The sequence below is a fragment of the Castor canadensis genome, chromosome 16, assembly GCF_047511655.1.
Source record: "Castor canadensis chromosome 16, mCasCan1.hap1v2, whole genome shotgun sequence".
Lineage (NCBI taxonomy): Eukaryota > Metazoa > Chordata > Mammalia > Rodentia > Castoridae > Castor > Castor canadensis.
The window spans coordinates 14850299-14868638 of NC_133401.1; the positions used below are offsets into that span (position 1 = coordinate 14850299).

General features: G+C 45.7%; 1 long non-coding RNA gene across 1 annotated transcript; it reads right to left on the reverse strand.

Annotated features, from left to right (window-relative positions):
- Positions 1-867: 867 nt before the first annotated feature.
- On the reverse strand, positions 868-6259 carry LOC141418089 (uncharacterized). Its single transcript, XR_012442727.1, has 3 exons — positions 6168-6259; positions 4393-4498; positions 868-1283 (listed from the first exon to the last, which is right to left on the reverse strand). It is a non-coding gene; the product is annotated as an uncharacterized lncRNA (long non-coding RNA).
- Positions 6260-18340: the final 12081 nt, after the last annotated feature.

The window sequence follows — 18340 nt, forward strand, 5'->3', positions numbered from 1 at the left end:
CCATGACGGTGTGTCCTGTGCTCCAGGCTCAGCATTGGCTGCTGCTTATTCTGGGCTGGGCACGGAGTACAGTCAACAGTGAGGTGAGCCTGGGGGACATTATTGCTTCTAGTGTGCTGTCTTGGTGGAGGTGCTGGTAGCACCAGAATTACCATTTGGCTTTTTCTACCCTCACAGCCCTCGCTCCGTGGGTAAAGGATTTTCCATTATCTATGCAGATGCTGTATTGTGGAATGAGTCTTTCTCCTGCCCTGGTTCACGGTGGGGATTCACATCCCCGACATGCAAGTCATTCTTTGGTAGGTCTGATCTTCTCCCTATGACCAGTGCCCAACTCCCATAGTCAAATGGCCCCTGGTCCCTCAGGTGTGGGGGGGATTTACGGTCTACACCCTTGACTGCAGTGCAGGGTCCTTCTCAAACACACCCATCCTCTTGCTCATTCATGGGGGTCCATGTCTGTGAACTCGCTTAGTCTGGGAGCTGAATAAGAGGTCATTGTGGCGACCTGGGTTAGATTGCTTCCGCGGAGAGCCGTTTATCACCTTGGTATCACCTTAGTTGACTTCTCATTGAACTGTCTTTTAGGAGCTCCTCCCCCACCCCAGGTCACTTAGTTTCACTGCCTGAGAAAACACGAATGACCTTTTTGCTCTGTGGTTTATTTCAGTAATTGGGCACAGTGTCTCTGAATACTCAGTGTCACTGCTTGGCCACTTTGACCTCCTCTATTTTCCCATTGAGATCAGGGAACCCAACTTCATTACATCATTTTGATGCATGGATGACCCGCGCAGGAATTTCAGGTGTTCAGGGTTCTTGAGCCCACTCTGAGGATGAAAGCACAGGCAGACTCCAACAGCAGAGGTCGGAAAGATTTTATTTGTAGAGAAGAGAAGAGAAAGACTGCATATTGGAGAATGCAGGGGGACCCAGAAACCGGTGATCCCCTGGGTCAGGTTGGGGATTGGGTTTTATAGCCTTTTTTTGCATTGCCTGGGGGCAGAGATGTCTCTCAGGTGCAGACAGAGGTTTCCTGGGAAGGAGAGGTGTCTCCTTGATCACTTAACACCTTTTGGGACCTCCTGCAGTCCATCCTTTAGTCCTTCATTCCCCCCCTCTCAATGGTCCCTCTAACTGCTGTTAGGGTTAGGGTTAGGGATTACGAGGTCTATTCAGTAACTGCTTCCTGCTGACAAGGGGCCCACAGCGAGAGGGGTCGTCAAGGGGACGGCAGTAGGTCGTTTTCATCTCCACCAGAGGCATTTGTAGTTTGATTGATTCTAGGCGAGAAGAAACGAACTTGACAAGTAAGTTTAAAATGCAAGGCCCAAACACAAGCAAGAGAATAGGGCAACTATAGGCCCCAGAAAGGGTAGGAACCAAGTCCTGGCGGGGACCCAGGGTTTTTTTGTTCCCATACCTGTGTAGAAACCTGAGTTTCAAGAGATTGCTCCCGGAGCCACTTAGCCTGTTGGAGAATGTAATCTGCACATTCCTCTACAATGCCCGAAGTGTTTATGTATGTGCAACAAGGAGGTATTGGCGATGGCACATACCCCCCTTGTTTGGCCAAAAGAAAATCTAGGGCCAGGTGGTGGCCCATAACCATACAGGCAAGGGACCACAAAGACCTCTGTATGTCCTTAATGGCAAGGCCTACCTGGTCTGAGGTGTCCTCTACCACTTTGGTTAGGTTTTTTGCAGTTACATGATTGGCAATCACCCCATAACTGATTCCAGCAAGGACTGTACTAATCTGTTATCCCTAAAACTATTAAAGTGACCTCCCTTTTATCCCTATGGGAAGCTGTTCCTGTTGTAGTTAGCATTTCTCTTTTTTTCCAAATGGCTGCATGAGCATGCAGGATCAGGAAGGCATACTTAGAATCTGTATAGATGTTGACTCTCTGTTCTTTTGACAGTCTTAGGGCTTCTGTTAGGGCCACTAATTCTGCCAATTGAGCACTTGTATTAGGAGGAAGAGGACCTGATTTGAGGATGCCAAATTCTGTCACAACTGCAAACCCTGCATGTCTGACACCATTTTTAACAAAGGAACTGCCATCAGTGTATAATTCTAGATCAGAGTTTTTTAAGGGCCGATCAGTTAAGTCAGGTCGGGCAGCATAATTTTCCATAAGTACCTCCTCACACGACTGCTCAGGATTTCCCTCTGCCTCTGGTAGAAGGGATGCAGGATTTAGGCTCTGACAGGTCCTTAAAATTATTTCTGTCCCTCCCAGAAGCTGGGCCTGGTATTTAAGTAGACGGCTGTCAGACAGCCAAAGTTCTCCTTTTGAGTTTAAAATTCCCCCTAGGTCATGTGGGGTATAAACCGTTAGGGGGCGGTTTAGGATACGTTTCTGAGCTTCAGGCACTAGAAGGCTTACTGCAGCCATTGCTCTGAGGCATCCTGGCCATCCCTTGGCTGCCTGATCTAACTCTTTGCTTAAGTAACCTACTGGCTGGGGAGTGGTGCTCCAGAGTTGAGCCTCTACTCCTAAGGCCATTCCTCCTTTTTCATAGACATAAAATTGAAACTTGTCTTGTACTGGGAGACCCAGGGTGGGGGCTGTCATAAGAGCCTTCTTTAACCTGTGGAATGCATTTTCTGACTTGTCATCCCATTCAATAAAGGGCTGGGTATCCTTCTGTGCTTCCTTAAGGATTTGATATAAGGGCCTGGCTAGGTCTGCATATCCCAGGATCCAAATTCTACAGTATCCTGTGACCCCCAGAAAGGCCTTCAATTGCTTTAGAGTTTTAGGTAGAGGAAACATCAGGATTGGATGGATCCTGTCTTCTCTTAGAGACCTCATTTCTTTCTCCAGGACAAGACCTAAATATGTAACCCTAGACCAACACAATTGGGCTTTTTCTTTAGAGATTTTATAACCTCTGTCTGCTAAGAAGTTTAGTAAGGACTTAGTGGCTCATGAAATGACAGACTCATTTGGTCCACATATTGTAGCAGAGTAGCTTGTGGATATTGCCACTTTGCCAAGTCTTGGGTTAGAGCTAACCCAAAGAGGTGGGGGCTGTCTCTGAATCCCTGGGGGGAGGACAGTCCAAGTGACCTGTCCAGACTTTCTTGTGGGGTCCTCAAAGGCAAAGATAGGTTGACTTTTAAGGTGTAAGGGAATGAGAAGGCATCTTTAAAATCCAGGACAGAGTAGTAAGTAGTACCCAGAGGTATTTGGGCTAAAAGCGTATAGGGATTTAGAACTACAGGGTGGAGAGTCACTACTGCTTCGTTGATCAGGTGGAGATCCTGGACTAGCCTCCATTTGTTAGGTCCCTTCCTGACACCGAGAATAGGAGTATTATATGGGCTGGAGCATTCTGTTAGCAGTCCCTGTCTCTTTAAGTCTTGATTATGGGAATTAGCCCCTCCTTAACTTCAGGCTTTAAAGGATATTGTTTTTGATGGGGAAACCAGGAGGGGTCCTTGAGATGAGTTAGGACTGGGGCAGCTGTCCACACTGTGGGGTCTACTTGTTCCTCTATTAGGGGCAAGCAAAAGTACTCTTCTGGGGGTAAAAGTAGCTGTACCCCCAATTTGGATAGAAGGTCTCACCCTAGTAGAGGAGTAGGGGTTTCTGGGACAATTAAAAAGGAGTGACAGAAATGGAAACTCCCCAGGAGCAGGCTAAAAGTTGAGTGAAATAATGTTCTAGAGGCTGGCCTGATATGCCTCAAACACTAATTTTCTTGGAGGACCTGGATCCAGGAGAGAAAGGAATAGCTGAGATGCTGGCTCCAGTATTGATAAGGAGGCTGACCTTGTGCTTAATTTGGGGCTCCTCTGCTTTTATGGTGGTCAGAGAAGCCTGTATGGGAGGCCCCGGGACCCATCATGGGGTGGGAGGCTCTGACCTCGGTTCCCCTGGGAACTGGGGACAGTGTGCCTTCCAATGTTTTCCCTGACAAATGGGACAGGGTCCTGGAGGTAGCTTTCTCCGGGGGCACTCCCTCCTAAAATGGCCTGCCCGTCCACATTGAAAGCATGTCCTCGGGTTTGGACTTGGCCCCAGGGGAGCCTCTCTGAGCACGGCGATCAGAGCCTCCTGCCGCTTATCCTTTCTCTTTTCCTTTTCCAGGTCCTTCCTTTCTTTTTCTAAGTCCCTGTTATAGTATATAGATGTGGCTACACAGACCAATTGGTCCAGATCTCTGCTCCCTTCAGCCACCAATTTTTGAAGCTTTTTACGTATATCTGGTGCTGACTGTGTTAGAAATTTCTTTTAGGATGATTTCCTCTTCCTGAGACTCTGGTATAAAGTTGATATGCTTTTGTAAAGCATCCTTTAGTCTCTGTAGGAAAGCTACTGGAGTTTCTAAGGGTCCTTGCTGTACAGCTGTGACTTGGGAGTAATTAAGAGGTTTTACCTTGGCTCTCCTTAGACCCTCAAGAATGCAGTGGATGAAATGGTTATGAATCCATTCATCGTTGTCATTTTCAGGGTTCCACTTAGGGTCATTGACGCCTCCCTTCCTTAACAAACAAAAAGGGAGTAATGTTGGCAATAATGGCACTGACAGGTTTCAGTTCTTACTGTACCCTTAAGCTTCTGTTTTCCAGGGTCACGGTCCTGCCTCAAGTCTAGCTTGAATCCTCCTTCTGCCCCAACCTCCAATCAGCATGAACCATAAGATCCTAACCAATCAGATCATGCTGAGTCTCACTGAGGGGTATTTAAGCCCCTGCCCTTCCTGCTTCTCTCTCCGCTCTCTTGGCTCTCTCCCTCTCCTACCCGGCAATAAAGAATCTCTTGGCCAGATCACTCCTCTCCATGTGGTCATTTTTGGGGCCTATATTTCCAACATTTTGGTGCCATGACTTGGATGGGGGCTCCCCACTAATCCTGGTGGGACCCCCAATCCAACTCACCCCACAACCACCCTGAGGACGTGACTGGCCAGGACTCATCCTCCCAATCACCCTGCTTGCATCCAACACCAGACATTCTTTGGTGAGTCCACATACCCTTCTCGGGCTCCCTTTGCAGTCTCTCCCTTCAGTGTCTCCGGGTTTTCAAACACTCCCCCTGTTTGGCTATCTCTGGGTGGCTCAGGTGGCAGAGGGATTCCCTCAGTTGTCGGGCTTGGATCCATTTTGTCATGGGTCTCAGAGACCCACTCTTCAAAAAGCCTGGGCCCAGGTGACCCGTAGCCCTCGGCCATTTGGCCCAGCACGCCACTAGAACTCAATGACAACTGATTCTCGTGGGCCTTGTGCTGTTGTCGGGTATTTGTGCTGTGCAGGGATGCTCCACAGTACATAATATCTTCCTCTCCCATTACGGGACCAAGTCCCACACAATGGGTGTCTCTACATCCTCTTTGCCGCCTGACTCCCCATTGAGATGCCTCCTCAATAATTTAGACACCTTGGGTTTGACCCCAGACATAAAACCAAAAAAAAAAAATTTAATCCACTTTTGCACTCAAATCTCGCCCACTTATCCTTTAGACAACCAAAATCACTGGCCCCTTTTTGGGTTTTTAAATCCCAACCTTTTATGGGACATATAACTACTGTGAGCAATCGGGATGATGGGGAGAGATTCCATTATGTCCAAGCCTTTTCATATCTCCATCTAAATCCGGCTCTCTGACTTCAAACCCTCCCTCTGTACTTTCTGTTCCCCTGCGCAGATTCTATCAGCCTGTAAACTAGTTTCTAAATCAACCAATTCCTCTCCAAACCTCCTCCTTCCCCACATAAACAGACTTTTTGCACTGCTTACCATACCTATCTCCTCCTATCTTCCTGAAAAACTTTCCCTGTCATGGAGTTAAGCAAGCCACTCCTTGCCAATTCTGGCCTCAAGGCGGTTCCAGCTCTGGGAGAGCTCATGCTCCCTTCCTCTGAGCTGAGACAAAGCCCCGGATTTATTTGGCAACCAGAGAGTGGAGGTTTCGTTTTTGCTGAAAGCCTGCCAGTACCAGTCAATGGGAGCAACCTGGAGACACAGGTGATGGCTAATCCCATAGGCGTGTGTCATGCCTCCAGGCTCTGCCTTCCCCTCCCTTACCTAAGATATCAGGACACCTTTTCTGCTTCCTCCATGGTCTTACCATGTGTCCTTTGTCTCTGTCTGCCTTCCCCTCCCTGGGCTTACTGGGACCCTGCCTCCCATGAAAAACTTGTAACATGGTACCTTATGACTCAAGTTATTCCAACTAGTTTGCCAGGCTTCTCAGTCCAAAGTAACTCTAAGTCAGCTGCTTTACAAAAGTGCTTACAAAAAACTGCGGCTGCCATGCTCACACCCTAACTCCGCCCCCACAAGGGGAGGAGGGAAAGCAAACAGGCACGCTCATACATAGGGACATCAGCTCCTGGACACAGCAAAAACACCTGCCATAGCTAAGAAAATCCATAGAGAGGACCCAGTACATCCTGGGCCGCCAGTCACACGTGGCGATGGCTGTGGCCCACCACCACTTTCCCTAGAATAAACACGCGCAGAGTACACAGGAAGAGGGGAGGGGCGACAGGCCGCAGGATCAGGCCTGGGCAGTCAGGGTCATTTGTCCCAGGTGTGTGTGGAGGGAGTGGCCTTGCACAAGTCCTGCTCCTAGCCCCACCTCAGACCTCGGCATCAGACCCAGCCCCTTGGAAGCCAATTGTTAGCTCGAGGTTATAGTTCCAGAAATAACAAAATAGACATTGCTGTGGTCTCTAAACTTCTCATTTGGAATTTTCTATACCTTTGGCCTCAGCATAAATTTTTCCCTCCAGATATTAACACTAGTTGTCCCATATGACACTGTTATTGGCCTGAATGCCCTCTGAATGCCCTTCTCTAACTTTACAAATGATTTCTTTGTTAAAAAGGTAGCCTTTATTAAAGAGGCTGCCCGCTGTTAGCTAAAAGACAGGATCCTAATGTTTTGTTCTTTCTAGATGGGATCTGCACCTTCCAGTGTTCTGGCTGGTAGATGTTGGAAGCTTTGTACTGAGGTCGGCCTCAGTGTGCCTTGGGTGACCAAGAGAAGTGGCCTTCACAGGGCTCCTTAAATTACAATACCATACTCCAATTAGACCTTTTCTATAAAAGTAAAAAAGTAAACTGAGGTCCCCATACAAATTTCTACCCTCTAAGCCACTCCAATACTCAGAACCTCTTAATGAGTGCTTCCTTCTGCAACAGGCAATGGTAGGAAGAGGGCAAATCGTATGTCCCCTTCCAGTTATCAGATCTAAGGGAAATTTAAAAACATCTAAACAGCTGTACTGATGCCCAAATACATCCAAGTCTTTATCTCTGTGATCCAAACCTTTCAACTGACATGAAAGGATATTTTGCTTCTACTAGACCAGACTCTTATCTCATTAGAAAAGCAATGGGTTCGGGCCCAGGCCACTCAGGTTGGAAATGATTATATGGCTCAAGCAGTAGAGTGCCACTTTACAAGCATAAAGTCCTGAGTTCAAGCCCAGTACAGCCAAAGTAAGAAATAATAATAATAATATTTGGGGCTGAGGAAGTAGCTCAATGGGAGAATGTCTGCCCAGCATGTGCAAAGCCCTGGGTTCAATTCCCCAGCATTACTAAAAAATAAATTAAAAAATGGTAAAGAAGATAAGTGGCATTAATGTCACTTCAACCATCTCATAGTAGAAAAACTTAGTTTAACCTAGACCAGATCCCTCATTCTTCAAGTGAGGAAACTGAGGCCCAGAACAGTTCAGAGACCTGCTCTCCAGAGTGTCAGGTGTCAATGTGAAATAACAACTTTATTTTACAGCAACAACCTAAAAAAAAAATCCTCTTACCTTTCTACAGCATCTTAAGGACACTATCAGAAAGCATATCAGAGTCACAGGTGAGAGAGGTTCTTCTCAAAGATAAATTTCTAACAGTCAGCCCCAGATACTCGTAAAAAACTCAGACTGTGCCTGAAGGAAAAGTCATTGAACCAAGTAATACAGCTAGCCATGTCTGTATTTATGGCTATGTCTGTATGTCCAGGACCTTACTAACAGGTAAGAGAGAAAAAGATAAGAGACATCATGGCCTCATTGCTACTCTCAGAGAGGGCCCTACCTGACTGGGGCCTGTATCCTGAACTTGCTACCATGGTGGACAGGAGGGGCACTTCTGCAGAGAATGCTTAAAGGGGGACAGCCTGGGAGACAGCCCTGCCCCCAACCAAGACCCTGCCCTCTGCAAGGGTAACCACTGGAGGTCTAAGTGCTCCCATCACCAGATGGAAGGCGAGGTGCCTCCTCCTATGGATTGATGAGTCCAAGCCTCCTGGCCACACTCCACTTCTTGGCACCAATGTTGAGGAGCCATATGGCAGAAAAACAAAAGGCCATTTTCCTCCTAGACAGTGGAGCCTGTTTCTTTGTTTTATCTTTTTCTCCTGGTCCCCGGTCCAATGACAAAAGTTATCGTTTGAGGGCAAATCTGGCCAGCCCCTAGAATGCTAGTTTACCTGGTCTCTGGCCTGCTCTTAGGGAGACCTCCTCTTCTGTCACTCCTTCCCCATAGTACCTGAAACTCCAGTGTCCCTGCTGGGAGGGGATTTACTATCTCAATTAAAAGCTCAAATTCTCTTCCCCCCAGGCAGCTATCTCTGCTGCCCCCTCCTTCAGGAACAAATAGATCCCACAGTGTGGACTGATGAGATGAGTGTAGGGCGAGCCTTGACAGCCCTCCCTATTCAAATAAAACTCAAAAATCCCTCACAGTTTCCACACCCAAAGCAATATCCCCTCAAGCCTGAGGGAGGATGAGGCCTTTTGCCTATCATCAATTCCTTAAAACAGCAAGGGCTACTAATTAGTTGATCCAGCCCCTACAATAAATTAAAAAATAATAATAATAAATGTTTGGATAAGAAAGGATTTTGTAAAAAAGGGTTTATCCTAAAGATTGTTTCAAATAGGAAAGATAAAAACAAGCCATCAAAGGGTTTAGTATGTTATAAAAAGGGCTAAGTAAGTTTTTTAAATGTATAATAAAAAACTTCGGTGTGTGATAAAGTTAAAGTTGAATATAATCTAAGAGTTGGCTAAAAGATTTTTAGGGTCATGTCAAACTAAAATCAAATCCTCTATATCTATGAAATAACAAGGTTATCTTAATATTGTTCTGCTCTGAGTAACATCTACAAAAAACCATTACAGAGAAAGATTTTATCAAAGAAATTATTTGTGTTTTCTGCTGATCTTGTCAAGCTTTAAGTACTAGCAAATCAGAGTTCATTTACGTATTTGCTTATGTGTCTTAAATGACTACCTGGTAACAGTGTTATGTTATACTTTATCTAAATATGGTACAAACATTTAAAAGGTTAAAAGTGTCACTTTATATAAAATAATGAGCTAAAGCTCTCTTTTATCCAAGAGTGTTACATTTAAATCCTGACAGCCCCTGCTCCCACAGGTCACCTACCTAGGTGTGGCTTTAAAGACTCCCTGAGACATAAATGCATCAACCCAATCTTCCGTTTCCCAACCCCCATACCATAAGACAGCTTACAGCTTTCCTGGCAGTTACAGGATTTTGCAGAATTTAGATCCCTTGGTATATAGTCCCTGAACAGACACCTTTTTATGCTCCTCCTAATATTCCTATTTGGGTTAGATAATGTATGGCCACCCATTTCTCTCTCTGTAGTTGGAGGACTCTTGAAATTGTCTAGGGAAGAACATTTCACAGTGGTTCTCCTGGTTAATGCCCATCCTAATGCCTGTGTTCTTGCTGTCCTATTCTTAAGCTCCCTCCCTTGTATCATACTGCATGTCTGCTCTTGCTAATCAAAAATTTAACCAGCTTCTCCTCCAAGGATACCAACCCCTGATAGCACAACCAGAGGACACCTATAATGGTCCCTACCAGGACACAGGGTTATAAACATCAAGACCCCTTTATAGGACGCCTGCTACAATTCCTCGACTCCCAATACCCACCATGCAGAGGTCAGAGGATTGGCTCGAGACTCTCTATGGCTACAAGGGACCTTCATCAACTTCAGGGAAGAGGAAATCTTCATTTTTGGAGCCCGAGTGTACGCCATCATGAGACTCACCACCCCAACACTGTTTGCCAACTGACCCTCCCTTCCCCTACGCCACCCCTTGCCAGCTCGAAGAAGCCAGAGCGAACACAACGCCCCCCTTCCTTAACAAACAAAAAAGGGAGGAATGTTGGCAATAATGGCACCGATAGGTTTCGGTTCTTACTGCACCCTTAAGCTTCTATTTTCCAGGGTCACGGTCCTGCCTCAAGTCTAGCTTGAATCCTCTTTCTGCCCCAACCTCCAATCAGCATGAACCATAAGATCCTAACCAATCAGATCACGCTGAGTCCCACTGAGGGGTATTTAAGCCCCTGTCCTTCCTGCTTCTCTCTCTTGGCTGTCTTGGCTCTCTCCCTCTCCTACCCGGCAATGAAGAATCTCTTGGCCAGATCACTCCTCTCCATGTGGTCATTTTTGGGGCCTATATTTCCAACAGTCATACCTAGGCACTGCCTGATCTGTTGGAATTGGGAATTGAGGTTCCCTTTTAGGTATCCAATGTCTTTGTCTTTCTTCTCCCTCCTCCTGCTCCTCCTGTGAGGGCCCAATACAAGACAAGCCTGTAGGGCCGCTTTTATTTTTATCTAGTGATAATTGTCTCCAGCTGTGACTGCCTGCTCTAGAACGGCTGTTTCTCTAGAGAAGTGAGGGTCTGAGACAGCAATAGCATTACATCTTTCCAGCTCAGTTCAAAGTTTCGGCTGACTTCTCTAAATGCCTGGATGTACTTATCTGGGTTTTCTGTGTAATTTCCCAAATCCTTTTTTATTTCTTTAAGTTCACTAACTCCAAAAGGAACATGAGCTCTGTCCCCTCCAGGAATTAACTGGAGGGGGTACAGTCCTGTGGGACAGCGTCTAGTGTGTGAGGTAGCTGGGTAAGGGGGAAGAGGGGGAGATGAGGGAGCATTAGATGGGTTTTTTGGTTCAAGGGAGTTTAGGGGCTTTTTGCAAAGGGTTACCATGGTCTGGGTATCTAGCCTGCATTTGTTTAGCCATTCTAGGTGGTCTCTTAGAAAAAAGAATAGTCGAACATATGGAACTTCGGTCCACTTTCCCTCCTTTTTACAGAACATATCTAATTGAAGAATGGTATTATAATTAATGCTCCCTCCTTCTGGCCATCTTTCCTCATCTCCCAGAGGATACTGTGGCCAGGACTGGGTGCGGTAAAACTTGAGTTGCTTTTGCTGAAGACTTTCTGGATCAAGGTCTTTTCAATGTTTTAATAAGCAGGCAAGGGGGGATCCTTCCTGGATCCTTGAGGCTTGATTTCCCATCTAAAAAGGGAAACAAGGGCAAATTGGTCACCTTAACAGAGGTTTCTCCTTTTAGCTAAGCGTCCCCAGATGAGGAGAAACTCTAGTGGGAGAGGGCGTCCTGCTCTGCCTTGCTCCTTCCACTGCCACTCGTGGGTAGTCGTGGAGGATTTACAGATAGATATCTCAGTTGCACCCACCCCCCTGAGATGATCTTTGACCAATCTCTCATCTATTTGACTCGCCTGTTTGCCCTGCGACCCACATAGGCCCAGTTCTCCTCTATCAGCTGAACGCTTGTAATTAAAAAAATAACTCTATCAAAGGAACCAAGAGGGCTTGCATGGCCAGAAGGAGGACCCCTGTAGAGGCATGGATGGGGACTCCTGATGAAGTAGACCTATATATTCTCTGAGGTATATATGCTTTTTATGAAAAGAGAGAGAGCAAGAACATCTGGAGGCTTTTGCTCCAATAAGGGGCAAAAAACGGAGACCTGAGGTTTTTGACTTTTAACTGTTGTTTTTTTTTCTTTCCCTGAGGGCAGGCTGCAGAACCTGTTTAACCAGTTAATCTGATGCTTGACAAAGACAATTAAGCCTAAATTGGAGACTAGCACTTTCTGGTGTCTGTAAGGATTTTTCCCAAACTCCCTAAAGAAAGAAGCTCACTGCAAAGTGGGGAGGGGGACACTCATCCTGAACTGCCTGGGAAAGGGGAAGGAGAGGCTGAGAGTTGGGGGAAAAGAGAGTTTCCAGGCTCAACGAATGAGGGATTATTGATCATTCCTGCTGTCCAGGTCGATCCTGCCCAAAGGCAGTACTGGAGCACTGGAAGCAAGAGGTGACCTCTACTCTCGGGCCACAGAAACCATGAAGGAAGCATGAGCGATCTGATTTCTGTTTGCCACAGACATGGCTGGAGGGGTCTGAGACTTAGCTGCCTTTGGGGCCTCAGGGCAGGTCAGGAAGTTGTGTCTCCAGTCTTTGGGTGACACCGGGGAGTGCCCCAGCCAGAACACCTTTTGGCCAGAACACCTTTTGTGGCTTGAAGACAAACTTTCCTTTCCACCTGGTCAGATCTTGAAAGAGAGAGTCAGCATTTGAGGAGAAGAAAAAAGAAAAAGCCTTGGTGCACTGAAGTTGGGTTCTGCCCATGTAGCATTGGCAGTGCAGTATAAATCCCCACCTGACCTCTGAGTTTCCTCAGATTGCCTGCCTTACAGCTGTAGTGGGCTCGGAGCTTTTCCTCTGTTTCCCAAGGAAGAAACCCTCCTTAACAAAATAGAAAGAGAGAGAAAAAGGTCGACCTGAGAGTTGCACCATAGTTAGGCCATGATGGGGGTGTCTATCCTGGAAAATAGACCCTACAGTCACATTCCTTGGCAGCCTTTCCCAGTTTGGCACAACCTATACCGACCTTGATTCAGAAGAGATTGGTTCCCTTGGTGCATCGCCAAATATGATGCACGGATGACTCATGCAGGAATTTCAGGTGCTCAGGGTTCTTGAGCCCACTCTGAGGATGAAAGCACAGGCGGACTCCAACAGCAGAGGTTGGAAAGATTTTATCTGTAGAGAAGAGAAGAGAAAGACTGCATATTGGAGAATGCAGGGGGACCCAGAAACTGGTGATCCCATGGGTCAGGTTGGGGAGTGGGTTTTATAGCCTTTTTTTTCCATTGCCTGGGGGCAGAGATGTCTCTCAGGTGCAGACAAAGGTTTCCTGGGAAGGAGAAGTGTCTCCTTGGTCACTTATCACCTTTTGGGACCTCCTGCAGTCCATCCTTTAGTCCTTCAATTTCCTACAGTGCCCTTGAGTTCCCCTCCTTCACATGAAATGGGAGATTTGTGTAGGACCAAGAGCCTCCACTTAACCCTGCTGGTCTAGCCATTTAGCCAGAGGGAGGATCAGAGTTCCAGGGTTCTTGCCTCATGAAGCTGAAGAATGAACATCACAGATGAGTGACATCACAGAGTGAGTGAAGCAGGAGAGTGTATTGAGACAGAAAAGTGTAATGTGAGAGCCCCAGAGCTGGAGGTGGGGGAGGGGGCAGGTAAGAGAGAGAGAGAGAGAGAGAGAGAGAGAGAGAGAGATGGAGAAAAGAAAGGCAGAAACTCCCAGGGTACGGGAGGGGCCCAGAAAAGACTGAGCTATGGCAGCTGTGCATATGAAGACTTTTATCTTAAAACAACAACAACAACAAAAAGATACAAATCAATAAATGTTTTTAAAAAGACTTTTATCTAGTTTTCTTTCTTTTGTGGAGGGCACACTTTGGGGCAGGGCTTGTAAGACACTGGATACTGCTTTTTAGTGGGTGGGTCCCTGGTTTTTTTCCTTCTACGATCTTGGTGTGATTTTTTTTTTCCCTTTCCCCCTTAACTCTTTATTTATTTATTTATTTTCCTGTCCTGGGCCTTGAGTTTAGCTACTCAAAGTTTAACCCACTTTTTACTTAAGAGTAATTTACAGGAAAGAATAGGAACTACTCTGGAGTTAGTAGGTATAGGTAAGAACTTTCTCAACGAAACCCCAGCAGCACAGCAACTAAGAGATAGCATAGATAAATGGGCCCTCATAAAACTAAAAAGCTTCTGTTCATCAAAAGAAATGGTCTCTAAACTGAAGAGAACACCCACAGAGTGGGAGAAAATATTTGCCAGCTACACATCAGACAAAGGACTGATAACCAGAATATATAGGGAACTTAAAAAACTAAATTCTCCCAAAATTAATGAACCAATAAAGAAATGGGCAAGTGAACTAAACAGAACTTTCTCAAAAGAAGAAATTCAAATAGCCAAAAAACACATGAAAAAATGCTCACCATCTCTAGCAATAAAGGAAATGCAAATTAAAACCACACTAAGATTCCACCTCACCCCTGTTAGAATAGCCATCATCAGCAACACCACCAACAACAGGTGTTGGCGAGGATGCGGGGAAAAAGGAACCCTCTTACACTGTTGGTGGGAATGTAAACTAGTACAACCACTCTGGAAAAAGATTTGGAGGCTACTTAAAAAGCTAAACATTGATCTACCATTTGATCCAGCAATACCACTCTTGGGGATATACCCAAAAGACTGTGACACAGCTTACTCCAGAGGCACCTGCACACTCATATTTATTGCAGCACTTTTCATAGTAGCCAAGTTATGGAAACAGCCAAGATGCCCCACCACTGACGAATGGATTAAGAAAATGTGGTATCTATACACAATGGAATTTATACAGCCATGAAGAAGAACAAAATGTTATCATTCACTGGTAAATGGATGGAATTGGAGAACATCATTCTGAGTGAGGTTAGCCTGGCCCAAAAGACCAAAAATTGTATGTTCTCCCTCATATGTGGACATTAGATCAAGGGCAAACACAACAAGGGGATTGGACTTTGATCACAAGAGAAAAGAGAGAGCACACAAGGGAGGGGTGAGGATAAGTAAGACACCTAAAAAACTAGATAGCATTTGTTGCCCTCAACGCAGAGAAACTAAAGCAGATACCTTAAAAGCAACTGAGGCCAATAGGAAAAGGGGACCAGGAACTAGAGAAAAGGTTAGATCAAAAAGAATTAACCTAGAAGGTAACACACACGCACAAGAAATCAATGTGAGTCAACTCCCTGTATAGCTATCCTTATCTCAACTGGCAAAAACCCTTGTTCCTTCCTATTATTGCTTATACTCTCTCTACAACAAAATTAGAAATAAGGGCAAAATAGTTTCTGCTGGGTATTGAGGGGGTGGGGGGAGAGGGATGGGGCAGAGTGGGTGGTAAGGGAGGGAGTGGGGGCAGGGGGGAAAAATGACCCAAGCCTTGTATGCACATATGAATAATAAAATAATAAAAAATAAATAAATAAATAAATAAATTTTAAAAATAAAGAGTAATTTACACCTTAAACACCAGCTAGGTCTGGAGCTGAGAGTTTACACAGGTGAGTCTCTCTCATTTAACAAGACAGTCACCCAAACCTAGGAGTTGGATAGAGTACAGGTTGGGAGTTTCAGACAGAGACTGTATCAGTTAGGGCAGGACTGGTAGTTTACATAGGTAATCTCTCTCTTATTAAAAGACAATGACAATGACCCCAGCCCCAGGAGATCACACCAGCAGCCAAACAAACCCAAAGCTTTAACAAATATTCCAACCTTAAAACCCCACCTGTCCTTCTCTCCCTTGAGGCATCTGCCCTCAGCCCGTATTCCTTTCCTAATAAACTTTATTACTTTTTAATAATTTTTTGAGGTGCCCTGGTTTGATCTCAGGGCCTACACCTTGAGCCACTCCACCACTCCCATTTTTGTAACTTTTTTTTAAGACAGGGTCTCATGAACTATTTGCCTGGGCTGGCTTCAAACCTCAATCCTCTTGATCTCTGCCTCCTGAGTAGCTGGGATTACAGGGGTGAGTCGCCAGCACCTGCCTCTTTTTTTTTTTTTTTTATAATCTTTGTGTCTTGTTTGAATTCTTCTCCAGCTGGACAGACGAAAGAACCGAGTTGTTTATCAGCGCTATTTATAGCAGTAACATACTTGCTGACTTTATTTGCTCCTTTCTGGCCCCCAGCCCTGATGGCCTGAGAGCAAGCCAGTTCCTAACACATGCACTTCTTACTGACATCCTAGGGGCTGGCTGAGAAGGCTGCACACACCCAGCCATTCATTCAGGCTCTTCCATCTCCCCAGGCTTTGAACTCTTTCTCTCTTCTGTATACCAGGGAAGACCCAGCACTACTTTGAAATAGTAGCTCACTAACTAGCATGCAAGTGACATAACTCCCAAGCTCTTGAGCCATCATTTCCATCCCATACGCCACGCGAAAGAATTTGGTCCCATCACACCTTGTTCTTCCTCCCATTCAGCCCCACACCCTTAGAATCTGTGTCTGTCAGGGACCCAGGCAGAAATAGAAACTATATGCTAATTTCGACAAGGAACGTTTCATATAATAAATCACTAACTAGTAGCAGGGGCTTAAGTTAAGAGGGGATCGTCTATTAACGGGTAAAGAGAAGTCTAAAGGAAAAAAGAAAGAAAAGGGGAGCCAGATGTACTGGTTCCGGTCATAACTCCAGTACTTGGAGGTTGAGACAGGAGGATAGTGAGTTCAAGACCAGCTTGAGGTAAATAATGAGTTCCAAGCCAGCCTGGACTACATAGTGAGACCCACCTCCTCCCTCCTCCCCACCACTACCAAATTTTAAAAAAAGGAAAGAGGAGGAGATGGAAGGGGAGGGGCCGGGGAGGGGGAGAGGAAAGGACACAATTTGTACCCATGGGGATGGATTAGAAGCCCTTCCTCGTCTATAATGTTCCTCTAGCACCCTCTACTGGCAAAGTCCAGTATTGTAGGAAGGAAATGAAATGCTTGCAAGATCCAGGTCGGATATCACAAGCAGGGCGACGAGGGTGGATCTGGAGCCAAGAGGCAATGGATGGAATTGGCACAAAATCTATTCCCACACACGTTGTAGGACTCATACCAGTGCAGATTGGTGAGGTCTAGGATTCTCTCAGCGCACTGCTTGCTCAGCCAAGCCCAGGCCGATGTTTTTCTGTGTTGGAATCTCAGTCTTGCTGGTGTAAAGGAAAAGCAAGCCTTTCTCAGGAGCCACAGCCCAGGCACCATCCCTGGCAGGCTTTTGTGTGGGGAGGATTCATTCCCTCGGATGGAAATGGAGGCTATGGTCACTGGCAACCAAACGGGAGGGGCGGAGTGGTTGGTTTGCCCAAGGTCCCCGTCGGGTGACTGAAGGCCACTCCCTTCTCCACCAGTGCCTTTCCCCTAGCATAGCCTGGCAGGTTTGAACACCGTTAAAAAGTAAGCTGAAGTGGCTGGCAGAGGGGCTCAAGTGGTAGAGAGCATGCCTAGCAGGCATGAGGCCCTGAGTTCAAACCCCAGGACCGCGAAAGAAAGCAAACTGAGGCACAGTGCCGTTTTGAAGAGTTTGAGCAAACAATGATCCACGGATGTGGAATCTCCAAACCAGAGCAGATCAGGAGCTCCACTGAGGGAACAAAAGGGGGACGCTTTTATGAGATGGGACAGACACAAAGCAAGGGGACCACTGGATTGGTTATAAGGTTGTCTTATTTGGTAATTAAGAAAGGTTGATTTTTTTATGAAATATTTAATCCAGTTTATTTTTTTATTCATTTATTCATTTATGTACACACATTGGGCCACTTTTTTTTATTATTCATTACCTTTCTTTTTAATAGAATTTAATTGCCAATGTGCATAATTTTAATAATGTCTGTGTTTAGAAACTAGCTTGAAATTTTTTGAAAATTTAAGGATTGACTCTCATGAATTGTTTCTAGCATACCACTGCTCAAACTCCAGAGAGAGGAAGCAGGTATGCACTCATGGGCTCTGCCCGATGCTCGCTCTCTTTTTCTCTCTCTCCCTCTTTCTTTTGGCTAAGCTGGTCTTGAACTCCTGGACTCGAGGGATCCCCCATGTTAACCTCCCAAGTGCTGGGATTGCAGGTGTATGTCACTGTGCCTGGCTTGGGTTTCAATTCCCAAAGAATTCCCTTTCATCTCCTAATGTATCAGACAACCCTCCCCTTTGGGTGAATAAGTGGGGACCAAGTATAGTTGAGGCAGGCTAAGACAGGGAGAGACAGGAACGCTTAGGACTTAATATATTTTATTTATTTTTAATATACTTTAAATTGAACATTTTTTCTCACTCTCTGAACCTCTCTTTCAATTGCAAAAAAATGTAATAGCTGCCTCCCAACACTGCCAAAAGAGAGAGACTTCCCAATGAGAAAAATCAATTAGTATACTTCAATTTGAACCCAGCCAAGAACAAATTGGGAATTTTCAATCCTTCTCAAGCATTCTTTTTGAGTAGCCAAGCCAGCAGACAGCTGTCCCTTGCTGACAAGGAAAACACTCAGTAATTACATCTCATGTCTAAGATTTTTCTTTCTTTTTGCAGGGGGATGGTACTGGGCTTGAACTCAGGGCCTGCACTTGCTAGGCAGGTGCTCTACCCCTTGAGCCTCATCCCCA